The sequence below is a fragment of the Fukomys damarensis genome, unplaced genomic scaffold (genome assembly GCF_012274545.1).
Source record: "Fukomys damarensis isolate Sample0158 unplaced genomic scaffold, DMR_v1.0_HiC HiC_scaffold_14, whole genome shotgun sequence".
Lineage (NCBI taxonomy): Eukaryota > Metazoa > Chordata > Mammalia > Rodentia > Bathyergidae > Fukomys > Fukomys damarensis.
In genome coordinates, this window is record NW_022900926.1 from 80,742,417 (window position 1) to 80,753,632 (window position 11,216).

Consider the following 11,216-nt stretch of genomic DNA (forward strand, 5'->3'; position numbering starts at 1 on the left):
TTTTTTTTTTTTTTTTTTTTTTTTTTTGCAAATGCCACAAAACATGGCTTGAAGTCTACTCCCCCATGAAAACTGCCCAAGTGAAACCGGCAGCTCCATTGGATACAGTATAGCCACTGCTTACAACTCAGGCCCCACAAATTTTACTGCTAACTCTGAGCACGGATCTTGGCTGCTGCTACCTCAGGAAGTTTGCTAGCTCTGCTGTGGCCCTCAGAAAATGTATCCATGTGGATATTTGCTTCTTTACATGACTGTAGTGGATTGACTAATGGTCAACTTGTAACGGCCAGCTGAACTGAGTCAGCATGGTCTGAGCGTGGAGGGTCCACCTGAAGATTGTTACCAATAGCTGTAAAAAGAGAACTGGAGGGGAAGATCTTGGCCTGTTGATTTTCTAGGGGAAGCTTGCTGTGGATGATTTTCCTGATGTGGACTAGGCTGTTCCCCTAGGAGAAAGAGCTCAGGACCTCACTATCACTGGGAATGGCTGCTGCTCTCAACAGGGGAGCTTTGATCTTTACTGTGAGCATCACCCCCTGGCTCCAATGTGGATACCTCAGTTTGGTGGCACGGATCCTTCATATCATGAACACAGATTTTCTGGCTTCCACCATTGGCCTTGGGTCCTTCCAGGTGCAGATCCTCAATACGGACTTGCATGAGACACTGCCATGGGCTCTAGGCCACTGGCTGGACTCAAGGACATTGCCTTAGACTCTAAGTCTATAGCTGGACTTGTGTGAGAAACTGCTGGGATCCAGGCCCTCAGTTGAATGTTCTGGGCTTCTAGTGTGTGGTTAATCTCTTGCACTCCTAGCATTTGACTCTTTGGGTAGTTATCATAAAATAACCTTGTTAAGTTATGTAACCTGTATTTAATGTATTCCCTCGCCCAATCTTGCTAAAACAATGACTTACTTCCAAATCACGACCCTAGGTGGTAGTCTGTAACTATAGGTCAAGGCCACACTGCTATGTCCTGGATGAAGAGAAAAGGCTGGGAAAGTAACTTTCTGATTTAGAAATGGGGAAAGAAGAGAGCCACAAGGTAGGATATTTCTACTTATAGTTGAAGAGTCTTCAAAGATTCTGGTGGCAGAAAAAAAAGGACAATTCAATTTCATTATTGTCTTAGTACTAGAACTGCTTCCTTCTATCAGCCTCCCCAGTGCACATGCCTATGTAAGTTGTCATCATTGTGAGGTAAGCAGAAATGTTGGGTGAGATTCAGGAGACAATTCAGCTCCTTTTAGTCTTTCTTCCTGAAATGCAGATATGATTGGGGCTGCAAAGTCATCTTGGTCCATGAAATGACCCTGGTATAGAATCTATGTGCTGAATATGAGCAGCCAGAAGAGAACAGGCCGGGGATTTAGCTCAGTGGTTCCACCACCTGCCTTGCAAGCACAAGGTCCTGAGTTTGATACCCAGTACCCAAAACAAAATAAAACAAAAACAAAGAGAACAGAAGTGCAGATGACTTAGTGGAACCACTATACTAACCTGGATTACTAACATCTGCACTTCCTTTAGGTGGAAATAGATCCTACACTTGATCTTAGCCAAAAGGCCGAGAAGCAATAGGTGGAAATAAATCCTGAGATCTTTAATCCCATTATTTTAGAGCAAGGAGGAGACAGTATCATTGCTCACAGCTGGCAGCAATTTCCAAGTTAAATGAAAATGAAGGATGTTTTGTTTCTTTGGGAGCTTTGCCTTTGTGTGTTATCAATGAATTGACTTTTTGTAACGTATGTTGATTTTTTTACACTTAAAAGGTTTATAAGTGTTTGTAAATGGGGAAGGGAAGAGTGGGAAGAAGGGAGGGTAGGGATAAGGGGAAAAAAATGAGAACCAAGACCTGTCATGTAAAGGTACAAGATCCCAATGATGAATGTAACTGTACTGTATACCTAAAATGTACCAATAAACTAAAAAAAAGAAAAACATTTTGATTGAGATACAATTAATTTTATTTTACCCCCAAATATTTGGAAAATAAAAACAAATTTTCAAGTTATAAAACAGAAACCATTCTCCAGAAAACTGCTGCTTAATTTTTTTTAAAATAAAGGTATTCAGAGAAACCACACAACACTTCTATGTATTTACAGACTTGTGATCTGTGATCTAAATTCTGGGCAGTGTCAATTGAACTTAAAGTTTAATTGCATTTTTATAGCTGCTTAATAAAGGAAATTAAGGGGTTTTTATGGAGGGAATGGGATAAAATAAAATTTATTTTAAAAAATAGAATAAAGGGTCTGGGGATTTAGCCCAGTGGTTCCACCGCCTGCTTCACAGGCTCAAGGACCAGAGTTCAATCCCCCGTATCAAAAATAAATAAATAAATGAATGAATAAAATTAAACTATTCACATAACATTTATCTTCTTATATTTGCTGGACTTATTCATTCCTAACCTTAGACAGTGAACTCTTTAAGGCTTCTCAAGGAAAAGCAACAAATGCAAAATTGTATCAGGTGCAGGGAGAAAAAGTAGATTCCCATTATGGAACATGAAAGTAATACTTTTATATCTCGTAGCCCGAACCTAAGTTTATAATCATATGGTTGGGTTATTTTTCCATATTTGGTTGGCTTTTTGTTTTTGTTTTGTTGTAATTTTGAGACAAGGTCTCACTATGTAGTCCAGGCTGGATTTGAACTCCTAATCCTATTGCTTCTGCCTCATAAATGCTGAGATTACAAGCATGTGCTACCACACCTGGATAATCATGCCTGGATAATCATGTGGTTCTTAATTCTAGCACTGATGGTGACAAGAGAGGACTTTCAGATTTTTCAGCTACTTTATTCTGAGTGATGTGAAGAATTTAGGGTTTGTTTTTTTTGTTTTGTTTTTTGGTACTGGGGATCGAACTCAGGACCTTGTGCTTGCAAGGCAAGTGGTGGAACCACTGAGCTAAATCCCCAGCCCAAGTTTAGGTAATTTGAAAGAGAGAAATACAAAAACTAGAGAAATAGCAAGAGAGAAGCAAAGGATAAAAGTGGTAGGAGAGACAAAATGGAAAAGAAAAAAGATAAGCTGTTAAAATTGTTTATATTTGTGCAGAGAAAGATGGAATTATTTGTTGATTATATGATTACAACCATGGGCAGAGATAGTTTGCCAGGACAGGATCTGGATTAAATATATCATACAGAAAAATATAATTCCGCAAAATATTTCCGCTTCTGTGATGACTCAACAGACATTTCAGGGCCTACCACCACAAAAGGAGCGGGCTTGATAAAAAAACAGCTAGAAACTACTTACTCTTTCCCCTGTAGACCAGGAAAGGAGATATCTTTCCAGGCTATGTGACAAAATAATTAAAGAAGTTAACAAATTGAAGACAGTTTTCTGGTTCTTGTCTAGTAACAATGTTTTTACAAACCCATGATGCTAAGTAAAATAAAACCAATGGATAGAGAATAAATCAGAAAAGGGCACTGTTGCTTTTGGATATGAAAAAAATATCTACAAAAATACTCCATCATTATCCTGGATCTGATTTATTGTCACCTTCATACTATTAGCAAGAGTTTTATTCTACAGAGTTAATACCCTCATTTTTAATAATGTATTCTTATTATATAAAAAACTTTGGGTTCAGTCCTTTGCACCAAAAAGAAAAAAGAAGCACCAAAAAAAGAGAAAGCTTTCCATTTTTACTCTGGCATAGCTTATAGAAGTTGTATAATATTCCTGAACAAAGGTCCTTTTTTGGTGGTTTTTTAGATAGGATTTCACTGTGTAGTTCAGGCTTAGCTTGCTTGTTTTTTGAGTCTCACCATGTAGTTCAATCTGGCTTCAAACTGACTATGTAGCCCAGATTGGCCTCAAACTTGCAGCAATTCTATTGCCTCAGCCTTTCAAGTGCTGGTGTTACAGGTGTGCACTACTACACTCCAGCAAGAATGGTTCTTTTGACTTTTCACATAGTTTTCCCAGTGGTTTTCCCCGCCGCTCTCTTCGTTGGTTAATTTCTTGAGGTAAAGTGTTACATAATCATTCCTAGCAGATCCAGCATCCTGGTACTCATGTATAGTACCCTCCCAGAATGACTCTGTCCTTTGCCATATGACTCCTTCTAATCAATGAGACATCCGGAAGTGTAACAAGGAGAAACCGAAGTGCTCTCACACTTGGGGCTCACCCTTTCGAAATACTATTGGCCACCACGTGAAGAAGCTTGGTCCAGTCTCCTTAACAGACCACGTGAAGGCAGAGTCCCAGGCCTCTGCTGTATACCAAGACTGCAGCCACTTGAGTCATCCTAGGTGGGACCAGCAAAGCATCCATCCAGGTAAAACCAGCCTAAATTTCACAATTGGGAAAACAAACTGTTGTTAAGTTTTAATGAAGTTAGTTATTCAGGAACAAATAATAGATCACTTACAAAATAGATCCAACTAATAAATACAATTTAATGAATACAACTAAACACAGTAACAAACATCAGGGGTGGTAGAAGGCCTGCTTTGATCAGCTGTCTAGAAATGTGAGTTTTTTATCTTTGTCTCTCTAGGTAAGTGATGGCCAGTACAATGGGATTGTGATTAATCACAGTTATTGAAGGAACATTTGAGCTGTCCACCCAACACCCATTGTCCCCTACTTTTTTTTATGATGAGCTGGAGATCAAACCAAGGACCTTACACATATTAGACAGGTGCTGTACCACCGAGCCATCTCCCCAGCCTCCCTACAAGTTACTTGCTAACAGAATCCTTTATTTATAAAGTGGTCTTTGTTTATAAAGAGGTCAGGTGCTTTAAGAAATGCTAAGTCCCTCCAAATCTCAAGAGGCAATCTTGATTAACTTAAGTCAAGAATAGAGGTTCCTTTCCTCTTACTTTTGATTGGTTTAGCAGTGGGCATATCAGACAATTCTGGCCAAAAAAACAAGAAGGAAAATTTTGTGAAGGTACGTGTGAAAGTCTTTGCACCCCTCATCTTAAAAATGAGTGTCCAAAAGGAAAGAGTTTCAATTATTTCTGCTTTTGAATGCTATGTGAAAATTATATTCCTAGAATCAATCAATCCATCATGAGGGAACAAAATCCCTCATGAGGCTAGAAATCCACACCAGAGATCTGTCATCAAGCCATTCTGCACCACTGAATCAACCAACCTCAGACCAGTTACACCTTTAGATAAGTAATATGTCAGATGATAGCTGCTATAAAGAATCAAGCAAGGTAAATGCTGAGATACGAATGGAGGAAGCTGTATTTTGTATGGAATAGTTTAAAAACATCCTCAATACATGACGTATGACTCAAAGGAAGTGAAGGAGAACGACATTTAAAATATCTGGGGAGTGTGAAAGCCCTGATGAGGAACTGTGCCTTGTGGTTTCAAAATTTAACAAGGTAGTGAGGGTGGCTGGAACAGAGCTTGTGAGGGAAAGAGTGCTGGTGTCCTATGTCAAATGCAGCTTCTAGAAAGAAGGAATGAAAATCGTGGGTGATGAGGGTTTGACTTGACTGTGGATTTGGTACCATAGTGTACAATGCTTTATTGGCAAGTTTCCATAGAGTGAAGGATATGGAAACTTGATAGGGTAGGTTCAATGGGGGAAAAAGAAGTTAAGGTGGTGATTTATAGATTACTGTAAAAGTATTTTTTTTTTTTTGAGACAGGGTCTCACTATGTAGTTGAGACTGACCTGGAACTCACTATATAGCCCAGGCTGGTCTCGAACTTGCAGCGATCCTCCTGCCTCAACCTCCCGAGTGCTGGGATTACAGGCATATGCCACCATGCCAGGTTTGAAAAAGTAATTTTTAATCTTAAAGGAAACTAAGGAAAAGGGGCAATAATTGGAGGAGATAAGGGATTGAGGAATGTTTTAGTTTGGTAACTATTACAGAAGGTTTAATTCACAAAAGAGGAAAATATTGATGGTACAAGGGAGCAGAAGGACAATTACTGATAGTTAATGATGAAAACTTCTGGAATACAATTCAGTTTCTCTCTCTTTTTTTTTTTTTTTTTTTTTTTTTGGTACTGGGGAGCGAACTCGGGTCCTTGTGCTTGCAAAGCAGGCAGTGGAACCACTGAGCTAAATCCCTACCCCTACAATTCAGTTTCTAATACTGTTCTTCCTTGCCTGTAATCACATGACAAAACTGAGACAGACTTACAGATATTCTTATCCAACCTTCTCCTCTTCATTCCATGGGAAACAGAGACACAGTGGGTAGCCATACTTGCCAAAAGCTATACAACCAGTGAAAGGTGCACCCTGCCTTTTGTACCTGACTATGCCTTTATTAAGTAGTTAAAAAGGGAGAGGGTGAGAGAAATAATGTCTCCATTTCGTCCTGATCCTCTCAGGCCTCCTCTTGGAAGTAGAGGGAACTGACTGTCCCTACCTAATACTCTTCTGCTGCAAGCTGTCTGTCCTCTATGTACTATCCTATCACTTCCTTTCCAGAAAAAGCAGCACTGGCCTGAACCAATTTGGGTGAATCAAGATCTAAAAGAGAATTTAGATGCATTAAAAAACTTTTTTCTGGGGCAACAATCAAGATATAATCTAGTTTGGTTGATCATCTCCTTTGGGCAACCATTGTTTTTCCCCAAGCTTGGCTGCCCTCCCTTCTTTAACATTGCCCTACCAAACACCATTGAAGCTATTTGCATTACAACTCATGAACCAAAAGGGATATCTTGAGGCTCCAGATCTAAACCTGCAGATACTTATTTATTAAAAATCCAAGTAGCCAGGTGCACTGGTGGAGACCTGTAGCTTCAGCTACTCAGGAGGCTGCGGCAGGAGGATGCTTGAGGCCAGGAGTTCAAAGCCAGTGTGAACAACACAGCCAGACCCTGTCTTAAAAAATAATAGTCCTGATCCTCTCTCTATTTGTCTAGTCAAGTCTGCTCACATTTTCATTTCTTTTCCTCAATATTTTATGATTCAACAAAGGAAAGATACTTTCTATGTCATCCGAATAAATAAATTATTCCACAACTTGGAAAAAGCCCAAATCACTCTAAAGTTATGAAAGACGTAGCATGATTTTAGGAAAGGCTGATATTTCCAACAATATCCCTCTGTAGAAAAGGCTTATAAGTAAGCTCCAAGATTCTGATGTGTTTAAGGACAAAATAATGCAAAGGCTTCCCTTGAGAGCAAGTGAAATATTAAAGGATGACAAATTTGACAAAATATTTATATAGTAATAAGACTCAAGGCATAGGCTACTTTTTTCTTGCATTCTACTCCATTTTAAGCAACTACAGCTTTTCATTCAATACTAAATCACCTACACAGCCAATTATACAATTTTTTAAGTTATTGGTGCTTAAAATCTAGACAGCATTGTCCTAAAAATTCTAATTTTGACTATTTTAGATAATGAAGACAATGACAGTGGAGAGTTAACTAGACTCCACAAAATATGTTCAAGTAAAATATAGCAAACACATTATGTGTTGACCACCAAAAACTTCCTGACTTCTTTCCATATTGCCTATACTGGAGAACAAGTTTTCCAGCCTTCTCATTAAATAGGATGAAAGGCCAAGTAGACAAACTATGGACAGTAACACCAAACTTTATTTTGACCCAGGAAGAAAGTTACAACCTCTTGCCATTTGAAAAGAATTTGCAAACTATGGGTGGTTATGATTTATTAAAACTCTAATCTCTAGCTTTTTATTTCCTGGTAGAGAAGGCAATAAAAGTGAAAATTAAAAGTAAGACTATGCTCCTTTTCCATGTCACCAAATTAATTTAAGATTAAGAAAGTTTAAATTTGCTAAACTGATTTCAGTTTAAAATAAAATACATGTATTTGTATAAAATAGCACTAGCTGAAGGAAAAAGTGTAGACCTTTTGTTCTCAGCATCATAAATTTATTCTTTCCTTATCACATTCTGAATTAGGCAGTACTTTTATCTTGCTTTGTAAAGTTATTTCATCAAAAGAAGATCAAGGGCTGGGTGTGGTGGTGCATGTCTGTGATTCCAGCACTCAGGAGGCTGAGGCAGGAGGATCGCTGTGAGTTTGAGACCAGCCTGGGCTACATAATGAGTTCCAGGTCAGTCTCAACTACATAGTGAGACCCTGTCTCAAAAAACAGGGTGGGGGATCAAGGAAGATTTGTCTTGAATATATAAATTTAAAAGAAGAAGCTTATTTCAATTACTGAAAAGCCCTATCCCATGGAATGATTCTGTACAACTTGTTAAGGGCAGGCACACACACAAAGAAATGTTGACTACTTAGTGGAATAGCTTGACAACAGTTTATGTAACTCAAATGTGAAGTGAGATATTTTGCTTTCCTTCTTCCTCTTGCATATTAGGGATTAAGATAGGACAGGAAAATTGCTGGGGGAGAATATGATAGTGTTTGGGCTAACTTTTCTAACTAATGTTTTGCTTTCTATTCTTGCAATTAATTTATTTTTCAGCCTTGCCAGGGATCTTAAACAAATGGTTAGAAACTTGAAACATATCCCTACTTCCCTTTCAGAAAATAAATGTGAACAATCCAGTCAACATTCTGGATGCACTAAATGTTACAGTGAGTGCTGGGATCTCAGAAAAATTTCTGTCTGCAGCAATGCAGTTAGTTGGCTTTTCCAGTAATTAAGTGGATCATATCTGAAAGAAAGTAATTGTTGAGGGGTAAGATTTTACTTTTTTTCATCAAAGTGTGCACAAAGCCCCCTTTGACGAATATAAGAAGTGTGAAAAGGATGAAGTGTGAGATTCCATCGGTACCTCTATTCGGTTCCTCAGACACTTGAGAAACAGTCTGACCTATTCTGTCCCACAGAAATGCGGAGAGAGGCGCTCAGAGTCTGCTGTGCCCCCTCCCCTCCAGGCTGCAAACCACTGCCCAAGAGGCTGAGGCTGGGCTTGGGCTGGGGTGGCACCGAGCTCGGCCCAGGAAGCCCGCAGGCCGGCTCCGCGGGACAACCGAGCTCGGGTGTAGACAAGCTCCAGGTTTAGCTCGCCTGCCCCAGGAAGAAGCGAGCCCTTGCCTCGTCCTGGGCCTGGGAAAGACGTGGGAGGCCGAGTCCTTCTCCTCTTCTCTTGGGACTGGCCGCACCAGCCAGTTAGGCTGGGACTGAAAGGAAAGGCTCTCCTTTCTCCCCAGGCCTTGTGTTTCATGCAGCCCCAAACCTGCCTTGTGGCCGTCTCCATGGACGCCTTTCACTGCATTTACTCCTGGGAGATTGGCTTCAGTTGCGGGTGGCCCTGTGGCAATGCGCTCGTGGAAGTCGCTCGCTATCACCAAAACGCTCGCTGAAGTGTGAGAGCGGCCGCGATTCCCAGCAGGCTCCAGAAGCTGCCCACGGACCACGGGGGGAGCAGGGCAGCCGCATCTGTGAGCGTTGCCTCACCCCCAAACCCGCACTGTGGCTTCAGACCCCTTTTCTCCTCATGCCGCTCACGTCTGCGCCTTGTGGCTCACCCTGGCTGGAGCGCCTCTTGCTTATACCTGGAGAGCAAGGCGCAGAGTGCCTGCTGCGACTGTATTCATCAAAATAATTTCATTAGTTTTTTTTTCTGACATAAAGACTTAAATGACCAGAGAAACAAGCGCTCACATTCTTAGGAGTTTAGTAATAGGCCTCTTGGAATGAATAAGCTTCCTTCACTACTTCCCTCATTCATGCTTTCACTCTTCTTATGGGCAATAGGCCCCTCACAGGTCCTCCAAATATTATCCCCTTCCATGTTTGGAGGGGCACTGCAAAGTAACTAGTTTTTGAAAATTCTGAGGAGTCAGGTAACTATGACAAAGAAGGGAACGGTGGCCCACAGGGTGGGGGGGGTGCTGGCTTTGAGGGTGAGTACTGGGGATGGAGCTCAGGATCTTGGCACTGAGCTACCTCCACAGCCTTTTTTGAAAGACAAGATCTTGCTAAATCGCTAAATTGCCCAGCCTGTGCTGAAACTTGCAATCCTCCAGCCTCAGCCTCTCCCATGGTACTGGGGTTACCAAGGAAGCACCGACGTACCCAGGTCTAGGCCTAGGTTTTATGGCGCATCAGTCATTGCCTTGAAGATCCGGAAGATCATAGACAATTTTTATTATGATTGCTTCTTTTAAAGCAACCTTTTCTTAAAGGGGAAGTGGGAGGGGGAGGGGAAATGAAAGGGGAATGGAATTAATATGAGAAAATGAAAAAATGGAAGGAGAGTCTTTGTAAAGAGGGAGGGGTCGAGGGGTTGAAGGGAGGGCAGGAGAATGAAGAACAAATAAGAACCAGATACATCATGTAAAGGTACAAGATCCCAATGATGAATATAACTATTGTATACCTAAAATGTAAAATAAACTTAATGGAAGAAAAAAATAAAGTAACCTTTTCTTCTGAATGCTAACATGAATTTTACTTAAAGAGAATTTTAGCTGAAGTAAATCTGTTGTCAATGGAAAAGTACAGAAAATCGATCTCTGTGACTGTAAGAGGTAGTAATTCGCTTGCTGTAATCTAGCGGAGTCTGCATACAGTGGATCCTCAAGTTATGACAGGTCTGACACATCAACAACTTGGGTTAAATAGATTAATGGAAGATTCATCTGCCTTTTGTTATCTATAGCTTGTACCTAGCTAAATATCCAGATCTCAATAACCAACTTGACTTATGACGAGCCCTCGAGAACAGATCTAGTTTGTAAATCAAGGGTCTGCTATATTATGAAACACAATCACGAAAACATGCTTATCGAGAATGAAAACTTTCTGGAAAATTAGGTTCGTGAAAATATGGAAATTGTCAGTTGAAATATCTGGGGAAGACTAACATTACCCTTAAATAAAGCACAGTGACAGGAGGGAACAGGTGCACTATTTCTCTAGAGATATTAAGTCTTCCTCTCTTAGTCTTCTGAACCATCTGCACCCCGAATGAATCCGAATCCGCATCCGCCATACAACAAAAACAGGGTTGGCGGTCTTTGGGGTAGGAGAATGCCCCGGAGGAGGAGCTGGCAGAGGCCGCTGCAAAGCAGACTCCCGCCTCACTCCTCCTCCACTGCCCCGTTCCCTCCGCCAGGGCTCACGCAACTCTATGGATTTAACACAAGAGGGACAAGAGGAGTTTGAAGCTTGCTCTGGAACTGGATGGGTGAGAGTGGCCTCTGGGCGCCGCGAGCTTTTCTGGCTCCCGCTCCGCGAGAAGCTTGGAGAGGAAGCGGCCCCTTCGAGGCCCTTCATGCAAGCTCGTGGC

General features: G+C 41.0%; 1 pseudogene; it reads right to left on the reverse strand.

Annotated features, from left to right (window-relative positions):
- Nucleotides 1-1,428: 1,428 nt before the first annotated feature.
- Nucleotides 1,429-1,585, reverse strand: LOC117286081 (annotated as a pseudogene).
- Between the last annotated feature and the right edge of the window lie 9,631 nt (nucleotides 1,586-11,216).